The sequence below is a fragment of the Rhea americana genome, unplaced genomic scaffold, assembly GCF_003343005.1.
Source record: "Rhea americana isolate MKP2758 unplaced genomic scaffold, rheAme1 scaffold_65, whole genome shotgun sequence".
Classification (NCBI taxonomy): Eukaryota; Metazoa; Chordata; class Aves; order Rheiformes; family Rheidae; genus Rhea; species Rhea americana.
In genome coordinates this window covers 7,942-19,305 of record NW_028186812.1, presented here as the reverse complement: position 1 = coordinate 19,305, position 11,364 = coordinate 7,942, and the positions used below count along the sequence as shown (strand labels likewise).

The following is an 11,364-nucleotide window of genomic DNA, read 5'->3' as shown; positions in this document are numbered from 1 at the left end:
TCTCTCACTCTCTCTCCACCCTAGTGGTTTTGTTCCCTGAACAGGCTTGCCAGTGAGGGCTGCTGCTGTTGCAAGGAAGATGTAGAAGCACGTGGCAAAGGAAGGAGGCAATAGAAGGCAATGCAGAAGCTGTCCTTTCTGCATTGACTAGTCATCAGATTAGTTTAACTAGCATAAAGTTACTAAGCTTAGATTTTTGACACACACATTTAGATTGGTATGAATGCAGTATGAATGGAAATGTGTGTGTAAAAAAGGAGAAACAGATTTTTTAAAAGTTAAAGGAATGGCAGGTACTGGTAATGAGGAACACTGTCACCAGGACACTAGTGTCTGTGTTCCACAGCACAGATAATGTGCCAGCAGAAGACCTTGCATCCTAAGGCTAAGAGGATGGCACCAAGTTGTGCTATATCACGGATGCCATTCTTTTTCCTGTTAGCAGAACAGGAAAAGAGGCTGCAGAAAGGCATTTCAGACCTGTACACCAAACAAGGGAAAACAGATGGGGYAGCAAGCTCGCCTAAGGTATGGAAGCTGACGTAAGCAAGATTCTGAGGCAAAGGACTACCTGTAACAGCTGATGGTTCCTAAAGATTATGAAAGATCTGCCCAAAAAACTAGTTTGTTATTGCTATGTGTGAAGARCCTCAGAGATGTGATGAGGACTTGACAGCTAATGACCTTTGTCTTGTGTTGCACAGAAGTATCCTGGACTGACCATTTGGACGTGCATGTCTTGGTGCTTGTGAGTATGTGAGCATGGCAGTGTAAGTGGATGGAATCTGTAGGAGAATGCATATGAGTGGGGAAAAATGARTTTATGCAGAAATTTTGTAAACTATCACTTTCTGCTTCCATAATATCTCACATTTAGTTTTATTGCACTAACAACCCATACAACTGAGCCTTTAATTTGAAACCCTATAAAATRGGTAGTGTTTCATTTTATTTTTATTCTCGTATGTGCTTACTAGCTGTCAACATTTAAATTTCRTGTTTGTTCGTTTTAGTTAGATTTACACAGTTTTCCATGGGTAATCTAAATAACTGTAGATTAAATGTCATTGGTACTCAGCCACTCCAGTTTCTAGATAGTTGATAAATATACTAATAACATAGGACCAAAKCTATTACTTTGTGACACTTGGCTGTTAACTCTGCTGTGAATTAAATTGATCATAATTATACTGATCATTTACTCAAATATTTTACCTTTTTTCTTTTTGTCAGATTTTGATCCAGGATGAAGTGATGTCTCACCTAAGGTGCCCATCCCTTTATAATTGAAGCTCTACTAGTTGACATTATGGTCCTTAGTTSTTTGTTACTGTCCTTCCTGATAGAAAAAAACACTGCTTGTTCCAGTTTGCCCTGTGAATTGCTTGTGTTACTGCACTATAACTTATTTCAGTCCAACTGAGCTAGACTAGTAAGGAACTAACATTTAGGTGCTCATGTGAGCAGATCAGTGAACATATTGGAGAGGAGTGGTAGATTAGTGAAGGGGTCAGGGATGAGGAGCTAGGAGTAGAAGGGACAGTCACCTCTTCATCTGGCATAGCTGCGTCTGGAGGATGGCATGTGTCCAACCCTTGCCTAGTAGCATCTTGTGCATGACCTTCATAAAAACGGAAGGATTTTGCTGAGTCCGCTTCRACGACACTCTGTCTGGTGATAATCTTCCAATTGCTTGGGACTTTGTTTTGTTTTGTTTTTTCTGTTCTGTTTCTTTCTTTTTTCTTTTTTCTTTTTTTTTTTAACTTTGGTCAATCAGGTGAAGGGCTTTTAACAAATCCTTGCTTTTCTTCAATACATTTTTGAACATAGGTATATAACTTGTGACTTTTTTAGTACTCTGGAATACTGTGCCCTTTCTGTAATGAGAAATCACACTTAGTTGACATCATCTAGAACTTCTGTCTGCTTTCTTTCTGTGTTGTTGTTTGTTGTTTTTAAGTTAGCAGTTTGCTTCAGCAGCAATATTTTTTCTCGCTTTGGGCTTTGAAAGAACTTCTGTTCTGTTACCTGGACAGAACAGATCCAGAACAGGAACATCTTCAGCAGCCTTAGGTGTTCTATTGCACTTCTTTTGTATGTGAAGCCTGCTATGACTTTTGTTCTTATTGTTTACACTAGGATTAGATTTACAAACTTGTGTAAAGAACTCCTATTTGATTCAAATGACCTCTTGGAGCTCATTGTTTCCTCATGCTGTTTTATTCTCTTTTTCCTAGCAATAAACATGTTTTTGGAGACTCTCAGATTTTCTTCGWATCATCCAAAATATTTCTAGGGATTTTGCTTCCTTATTTTGGACTTTAAGGATCTTTTTCCTGTTACTGAAATCTCCCTTTTAAAAGAGTATATTTAAAGTACAATAAATTTAGGAGGGAGAAGCAAGCTTTGTGAAGTTTTGAACTCTACGTATACCAAAGGGATCCTTATATTCCTTARTTTTGCTTTACAAGTCTTACATTTATTGTTTTCTCATCAAATATTCCAGAAAACTCTCAGAAGCTTATTACGACGTCTGTCTCTCACATGACAAGAGTTTGTGATCTGTGTTTCCCCACCCCCGCTGCCCTCCACTCCTCTACCAGAACTTGCTTGGGCATCCGAGGCCCACATGTACCTTCCCATCATTCTCACTCGCCTCTCTTTTTCATTATGTTGAATTTTATTGGGGATTTGCCTGACATTCAGACTGAGTTGGCACCAGCTGCTTTTCTCTCATTAACACATTTCCAGCTCTTTGTTGCAGCATTAAGGAAGTCAGAAAATCACAAGGTTAAGGTTGATGCGTGGCTGTACACCACCTTTGTGGCATGTCCGTATAATCGGGAACTGTTTAATAAAATGCTATATAGCAGTATAAGATTGTTTGTATTATTTTAAAATAAAGGAGGGTTATTTGGATATCAAAGTTCCTGTGATGCTAGGCTACACAGACATAAAATTATCTGCAACCCTAAAAACTTGCAATTTAAATATAATASGCTTGAAAACAAAAAATATGCACCAACGAGAAGGGAAATAATAGGAGGAAATAATAAGAAAACAGTTTGGAATACCTAAGGATTTTATTCTACAAATTACTTGAGCCTCTCTCCATATATAGTATAAGATCTATCTCCTACGTCAAGCACTTCTCTACTTCAGATACTTAAAATTAGATGGTGTGTATATATAACTTCTTATCACACCCTTTGAGGATAGGCCATAGCCTGATTACCTTGATAGTTTATTTGTTAATTTTGTTTTTTATGCGTATCTTAGTAAGCTGAATTTCAACCACAGCAGTAAAGTGTGTTTTTAAATATTTATAGCCATGTGACAGAAGAGCTGGAAGCTGGACTCTTGATACTGAATGACATATGGGAGATATACAGGGAAGAGATATAAGACGCATCTCTGAAAGGTWTGAAATAAAAACTTGGAGTTTTTGAAAAGTATTTTAGCCAAAAAAMCAAACAATAAATGGCACTTCAGTCTGTATCATCTAATGGTCTTCTCAGCCTTATTTTTTATGAAAATTGGCCTAGCTTCAAATATGAACAAACACCAGATGATTTCCTGATGAAGATTAAGGAACAATAGATGCAGTAGTGATAAGCCAGGAAGGGCCTTGAAAGTGAAGACAAGTAACATACTAAATATTAAAGGAGAAGTCAGGGAAAGCTATGAAGACAGTGATGTGCTCTCAAAGTGGAAAAGGTTCTCTGCAGCAGTATTCTGAATGAGTATGAAGGAGAGCAGGTTTTCTAAGAGCAGTTGCTGAAAATTTTTAATGAATCAAAATGTGGTGATGATGAGAACGTGACTGAATGTTTTAGTTGATTGGAAGAGTCAAGAAAAAGAAAGTACTGTCTTGGAAATGTTGCGCTGAAAGTATCTGCAAGGTATGAACATTGTGTGAGTCTTAGGATCTAGAGTAAAGGCTGATTCTAAGGTGATGCTAGAATTAGCAGTCTGAGCGACAGGCAGGAGGATGATACAGCTGTTCAGCTGTGTATATACCACTAGTAATTGTCATTCATATAAAATTCTTAAAGTAACTATTGTTATATGTAGTTGCATTGTTTATTATTGGGAGTTCTTTGYTTGTATCATTATTTCTCAAATCACATAGCTTAGACTATTTTCCAACTTGCCAGCAAGGACTGCACTGCATTTAATTGTTTAGTTTGATTTGTAACCTCACAGTAAGATGACTACCATGAAAAGATATTTTTTGCATTTGCTGCAAAGGCACTGCTGTTTGGCTTGTAGTAACAAGAGCACCAASTACAGTCACTTCTTCACAATTAAAGTATTAAGTCAAAGTTCCAAAAAATATATTCCATAATGCTTTAGTAATATAATTAATTGATTCAGCTTCTTACTGTGTCTCCTGCCTGGTTATGTAAGAATTCTTGCTAGGAGAAGGAAGTGCTCAGTTTGCAAGAGGCCTTTATAGCCAGTCTGTATACAAGTTGYATTGATCCTTTCCCTTCCCCATTCAGCGTGTGCTAGAACTCACAGGTTGAAAAAGGGTACATCTGGCTAGAGGAAATRTATCTATGCTTTACTAATTTTGCATTGGCTTATAGTCTTATGGGGATAATAGCAAACAGGTGTGAATTTGATTTTTTTTTTCTAGACTTCTCTCACTTAAAACACAGGTAAGGCAACTTTAGTATCAGGAAGGCATAACCTAGAAAAATAGCTTTGTATTTTTTTCATGTTAATTTTAAAATAGATTGATACCTTTGAGATCACCAATTGTGGAAATATAAACTGATAACATGTTTTTGTAAGAGAAGAGGAAATACTGTCTTAAGTGCCTAGCTGTCAGATGTCCAGATTGAAATGTTAAAATGCATAGTATATTCATGGAGAAGAGAAATTTAAAAATTGTGTTGCTCACAAATGTGACTCTTTGAGAAGGAATTTGATACCAATAGGTCTTCACTAATTCCAGGCTGTTCAGTAGAAGAGCAGTGATGGCCAGGTAAGGCCACTTGCAAATTCCTGACAGAGTGCACTTCATGATGTTGCAGACATTTGCTGGTAAAAAGCGTGCTGCCTGGGTATCTGCAGCTGAGTACGAACAGCCATGCAGGGAGACCAGCCTGGCAGCTGGGCTTTTCTGTACTCAGTACTGACAGGCTCAGCATTGTGCCTGGGAGCTTCGCAGAAAAGGAGAAATGCAGAGCCCTGCTGAGTTGCCATTTCTCGTCCTGCCCCAGTACGCTAACCGAGTGACAGCCAGATTTAAGTCCATTACTGTCATGAGATWAAGTAGCCAAACTTTGACCCCGAATTCCAAATGTGGTGTTGTAGGTTCTTTGTAACRTACAACTTTCTGACAAGCATGTAGTATACAAGTGTAAATTCCGTATTAAATTGGAAATAAAGTTTCTGAAACCTATTCTGAACTAAAACAAAGAGTAAGACTACAAAAATGTTACCTATTTCCAYAGATTTTGGAAGTCACATCTTTCTTACATAAATGAGTTTTCTCATATGTAAAAAGTCTAAGTGAGTGTTGCAGCTTGAAAAAATTGTCATAATGCCCATGTGCATAGTGAATTGAAACCTTTGTATATATTATTTTCATTTATATTTTTTCCCAYATAGAAATAACAATGATTTGAGTATCTCTGCATGGATGGTATATACAAATCAGTATCTACTTTGAATGAACTTCAGGTGTTTATATCCTTATATATGTATCTTGGAATAATTTTTAAACATATGAAATAAATTAATATGAAGGTTCTTGCTGAGYCTTAAACCATCAGGTAGGAAAAGTAGAATTAATTAGAGGTAGTTGATTCTCCTAAACAATTTTTTGGTCAGAAGATGTATTTATGTTGCTTTGTCTTCTGATATTCCTCTGGTATTTTCACTGCAGTTGTTAAATGTTCTAGTTATATAAAGCATATATTTCAGTGTGGGCTACCCTCTTTATAACTTAGGTTTGTGGCGGGATGGATGAGAGAGAAAGAGAATATATTCTCAGTGGCARTTGCATATTTGAGATATATGGTACTAGGGGATATTATCAGTATGTTAGTGAGAAAACATCAGCATAAAAAGTGACTTCATCTAACACACTGCCAAGATAGAACTCCTTACAACCTTCAGATGGGTGTGAGGGTGAATGTTTTTATGGTAGTAATATTACTTTCTGTCAATTTTAGTGTTTTAAAATATGGTAAGATTACCTCATTTTAGTTTTTGCCACCCTGTTATGAGGTAGCTAAAAATCTACATGTCTAAGAATGACGAGCTGATAATTAAGACAAAAATATCCCCCTTATTTATCTTAGGAAACTCTTTTATTTAAAACAGTAAATTATATATATAAAAGTATGAAAAACGAGCAACACACTAGAGGTGAGCAAATGCACTGCAGATACTCATGTTTGGCTGAAGCAGAATATGCTGTGATCAATTAATCCTCTTGATTAATTGATATGTAAACCTCCRATATATCATTCTATCTTTCATAGAATCATAGAATTGGTAAGGYTGGAAGGGACCTCTGGAGATCATCTAGTCCAACCTCCCTGCTCAAGCAGGGTCACCTAGAGCATGTCAGACGGGATTRCATCTGCTTTGAGTATCTCCAGAGAAGGAGACTCCGCAACCTTCCTGGGCTGCCATGTATTGCAATAAAAATGTAAATCTTGCAACATTCTAGACACTCAGATTATTTTTCAGGGACTAGTTGGGTGTTTCTTTAATTATAGTTGTGCACTTTGTTTATCTGATTTCATCCTTTTTCTGTTTACATATTTAGGCCCTAATCCTGTCACTGGATTGTTCAAATGTCCATTTGAATCTACGGGGCCTGACTGAGTTAATGGGACTCTGAAAGACTGGAAGTTTCTACTCTGAAGATCTGACTGTAGGCCTGAACCTAAATTTTTATTTTACCTCCATGTCTATTTGCTTCTAATTCGTGAAAATTGTCCTATAAAATGGTATTGTCTCTGAGTCTTTTTCCCCATGTGCTTTAGTATCATTCATATACTGTATACTCTGGATATTACCAGTCATGGTTAAAATATTTATGTTATCTCACTTGTCAAAAACTCTTGATTGCTGTTATTATTTTTATGTTCTCACATTTAATGACTTCCTACCTAAAAAGGAGGAGATAAGCACCTGTATTTTCAGTAGCTGTAACATGAAGCCTTCTCTTAACTCCGATTTTGAAGTCAGAGTAACCATTGGACCTCTCTTCAGGTCATTTTTAAAGATACTGGTAGATTTTATTATTATTATTCTTTGGATACAAGGTAGATTTATTTTATTTTGCAGTGTGCTATTTTCTTAGTAGCCTATTACTAAAAGCTTTCATATGATGCTACACTGTGATGTAGACCAATAAAATAAGTACAAAAAGACATTAACTTTTACTAGCTCTCCCATTGCTTTTTGATATCCGTGGACACGGTTATATGACATACTGTACAGCGGAGAGTGAATTTTTTTTTTTTTTTTGGTAAAACAAAGAATATCTTTGTTTTACCCTGAATACTGTTCCCTGTTCTATTCCGTTTGACTATGTTACAGTTTCATTAAGTACTAAAATCAAGTAGCTGTGATGCAAATTGAAAAAAAAGCATATATCAGTATAAGATAATAAATGGATGAAAATATCCAGATTTGTATATAGAAAACAAAATATCTTTTCTTTATTATTTGTAGGCTTCTTAAAATGTTATTTAAGCGTTTCACAGTATTTTTGTATATTCMCACAACAGGAGAGCACAGTTACCCTTTTTTACAAAAGGGAAAACTGAGCCACTCAGTCAGTCAGTCAGTGGTGAAGTCAACATTATCAAGTGGATTCTCCAGCCTTTTAGCCACGTGCCTCYAGCTCTTTCTCCCTCAAAAGCCAAAGCTTCCATTATAATCAGATGCCTGATGTTTCTATGTAAGAGGCATAAGGTGCTTTGGTCTGGACTCCCAGAAAATGAGGAACACAAAGTTGGTGGCCATCTGCCAAGGTGTTTGGTCTGACTTGCTCCGTGTTCATAGAGCCCTATGGCAAAGGCAGAGGCAGAACTGAATGTTCCTGTGTGGCATTCAACTGCCTTAACCACAGGCCCATTGCTCTCTTCCTGTAGTTGTCTGTCTTGTTCTCTACACAACTTCTAGAGCAAACACATATAGGAACCTATAAATAATCTAATTTGATGCACAACCCTTATTCATTTCCTGAGCAGCATATGTCCTGTGCACACAGGGAGGCCATGGTCCTGTGGAAGAAAATTGGTGTAATGGATCAGCACATGAGGCTGAATATTGTGGCTATTAAATATTTAAACTTTGCAAAGAGATTATATCTTAATGAACTACATTAAAATAATGATGTTTGAAATATTTTTAACAAGAACTAAGAAAAAAGCAAGTGCCATTATATATAGTAGTAAACGTTTCAGTAGCTAGCACTTGGACAGGAATCTTCAGCTCATTGAGATACAGAACTAATTACACCAACCAGTAGAAGGCTGGTCACCTCTAGGGAGGAGAAAGAGAAAGAAATCTGGGTAATAAACAAAATGGGTATACTCATTTTGCCCTTGAATCTCGGGAAATATCTGCAGAGTGTTCACTTTACCTTTTCTTTCCTCTTCAGCATTCCCAAGCRCAGAAATTACCTCTTTTGGAGATTCCTGGTGCAATATGGGTTGCACGATAAGCCCAGCTTCAGAGAGGTATTCATCATCAGTTGGGGATGTTTGGTGCATTGACATAAGCTGCTAATAATGTAAGTAATGGAATAGAAATCAAAAGTTTTTTTCCTATATATGTTTTTCTGTTAGAAACCAAGATAAGGAACTCCTTAGGCATCCCAGTTTTATTCCTGATGAATTTAAAGGGCAAGCCATATCATTTTCAACTTCAAAAATRTGTAGCAAAAACTTTTATAATGGAAAATACTACTCTCCCCCTTGAATCTTCTCCTTAGTCTGACAATAATGGCCTGTTGTATTTTTAAACTACCACAGGCAGTGTGTGGAATCTGGTGACAGAGCTGTGCTATCAGGAATTGCAAGCTAATCTCTATATTTTTAATGCAGATAATTTACTTTTTTTAATTTATATAATTTTTATAATTTTTATACATAGACCATGCCTGACATTTGGTGACTGGGCTAGTGATTTTCTGAGAGGAAAAACAAAACAATCATATGCTTTGCTTTTGTATATTTTCCCTGTGTTATGCACAGTATTTTCCTACAAGCAATGCAGCAAACTCAGATGTCCTGCAAAAAGGATTGAAGTTGATATTGAGAAATATCAATTTCAGCAAAGCYATTCTTTAGGATTCGTTGTAGTTAGAACACTCGCAAAATTTTGTCAATTCTAACAGTGTTTTGTTTAGAGAAAAAAATCAAAATGCTGCTTTTAATATTTTTTCCTTTTTTTACGGATCAGTTTTCAAAGTTGTTTCACAGCTGTGGGTAAGTTGTGAGAGCAGACAGAATCAGTCTTGAGAGAGAAGAAATACCTTAAGCCAGTGGCTGAACCAAGCAGCTTGTATCGTGAAACTGTGGCCTGAAACTGCTGCCTGTCATACTGGATATTATATTATTGATTTATTGTAGAATTTTGTCTTACACTTTGAATGTAACCTTTTGGCAGGGATTGTCTTTTTTTTTTCCTTTCTTTTTTTTTTTCTTTTTAACAGCATCTAGCATGAGAGCTGATCCATGACTTGGCTTCCTGGAACTAAGATAATACAAGTAGTAATCATGCCTGCTGCTAAAAATTTTCTACCTTACTTCTATTTGCATTTGTTTGCCTTCAGCTTCCAGTCATTGATTCTTGTTATGCCTTTCTTTGATAGATTAAAGAGCTCTTTAGTACTCACTATTTTCTCCCTAGGAATGTGCTTTTACCATGTAATCAAGTTACCTCTCAGTATCTCTATTTTTTTTGATAAGATAAGCAGATTGAGCTTTTTATGGTTCTCTCATTTTTTTCCCCATATTCTTAGATGATTTTATGGCTCTTTTCTTTTCCTTGTAGTTTTTCTATTAACATACAGTTTTATGTGCCTCTCTCTTCTTTTTTTAACCAGTCACATACATAGAAGTACAATTACTTCACTACTGTTACTCCTGTATTTGTATGTTCGTAAATTGATGTTTTTGCAAGGTCCAATTAAATAAACATCTATTTAATATGACTTCAAYACATCTGGGTATATAATTATTAGAGGACAGAACAAGATGGATTGTTTTAAAAGGATTGCAATGCTTCATAAACTTAAAAAGGGCTATCAATTCAGTGAGAGTGGTGTGTAGGAGTGCTTGCAAAAGCATTTGGGTTTGTGCTGAGTTTTTAAGGAGATAGAAGTGAAGTAAAAGTAATAATTGTAAAAAAATGAATGATAATAAATCAAAGCCTTAAGTACTATGGATAACATAATACATACCTTTTCTTGCCAAAATTTGGTAGGAGTGAATGCAAAAAAARCCTTTGTTAGTAACAAACTATCTGGGCAACTGGAAAACAAAACTGTGAGTGGATGTGAATATATGCATTCCTCAAATCCATTTAATCCCATGWGTAGTCACTTGAAAACCTAGAACAGTTACATGGTTTAACAGTTACATGTTATACTGTAATAGAAGAAATAAGATAGTATCAAGAATTCTTTTGTTATAAAAAGACATCACCATTGTTCAAACAATTAAAATCTGTGGCTTGCTTTTTCAAAGAACCTCTTGAAAGTTTTGCTACTACAGTATTTCTTACCAAAGRAGGGGCTATTCATTTTGATTTTTATCCATACTGTGGAAAAAAGTTGAAATAATTTTTCCTTAAATAAACTAAATAGATGCCTGCAAGATCAAAACATCTTGGCCTACCCAAAGACTTACACGTGTATCAGCATCTAAATTGAATCTGCGCTTCTAGATCCACGTTGATCCCTCACAGAAACCTTCAGTTTTTAGTGAAACTGAACAAATAGCTGTTTAAATTCTCAGTGCTACAGATGAGTTTAACGCAAGTTTCTCTACTATTATTTTTATACAAATTACAGRTCACCGAGTTGGCTTTCTGTCCAAACTATCCTGCTTTTTCACTTTCAAAGAATATGCCTCTCCTTTGTGGCAACATTCCCTCAGTGAAACTTGGAGCATATTCAAAATAAAGAATTTAATTTGTTTCAACAAAATGAAAATTCATGAAGACATGGTAAATGAGGGGGGAAAAGGAAAAATAAATAATGTAAAAGACTTTGAAATTCTCTAAAATGCCTGAAAGGGGAGTAAAAGGGTCTAAGGAAAGAATAAAAAGCCAGATGATGTCAGATGAAGCCAGAGTTAAGAAAAGCCTGAATCTGAAGAG

General features: G+C 35.9%; 1 long non-coding RNA gene across 1 annotated transcript in view; it reads left to right on the top strand.

Moving 5' to 3' along the window:
- The window catches only part of LOC146586776 (uncharacterized), a 28,603-nt gene extending 18,580 nt beyond the window's left edge, over positions 1-10,023 (top strand). Inside the window, exons 5-8 of the long non-coding RNA XR_014897756.1 lie at positions 3,330-3,421; positions 6,791-6,898; positions 8,639-8,770; positions 9,442-10,023. This is a non-coding gene — a long non-coding RNA (uncharacterized LOC146586776). The remainder of the gene's footprint in view (positions 1-3,329; positions 3,422-6,790; positions 6,899-8,638; positions 8,771-9,441) is intronic.
- Positions 10,024-11,364: the final 1,341 nt, after the last annotated feature.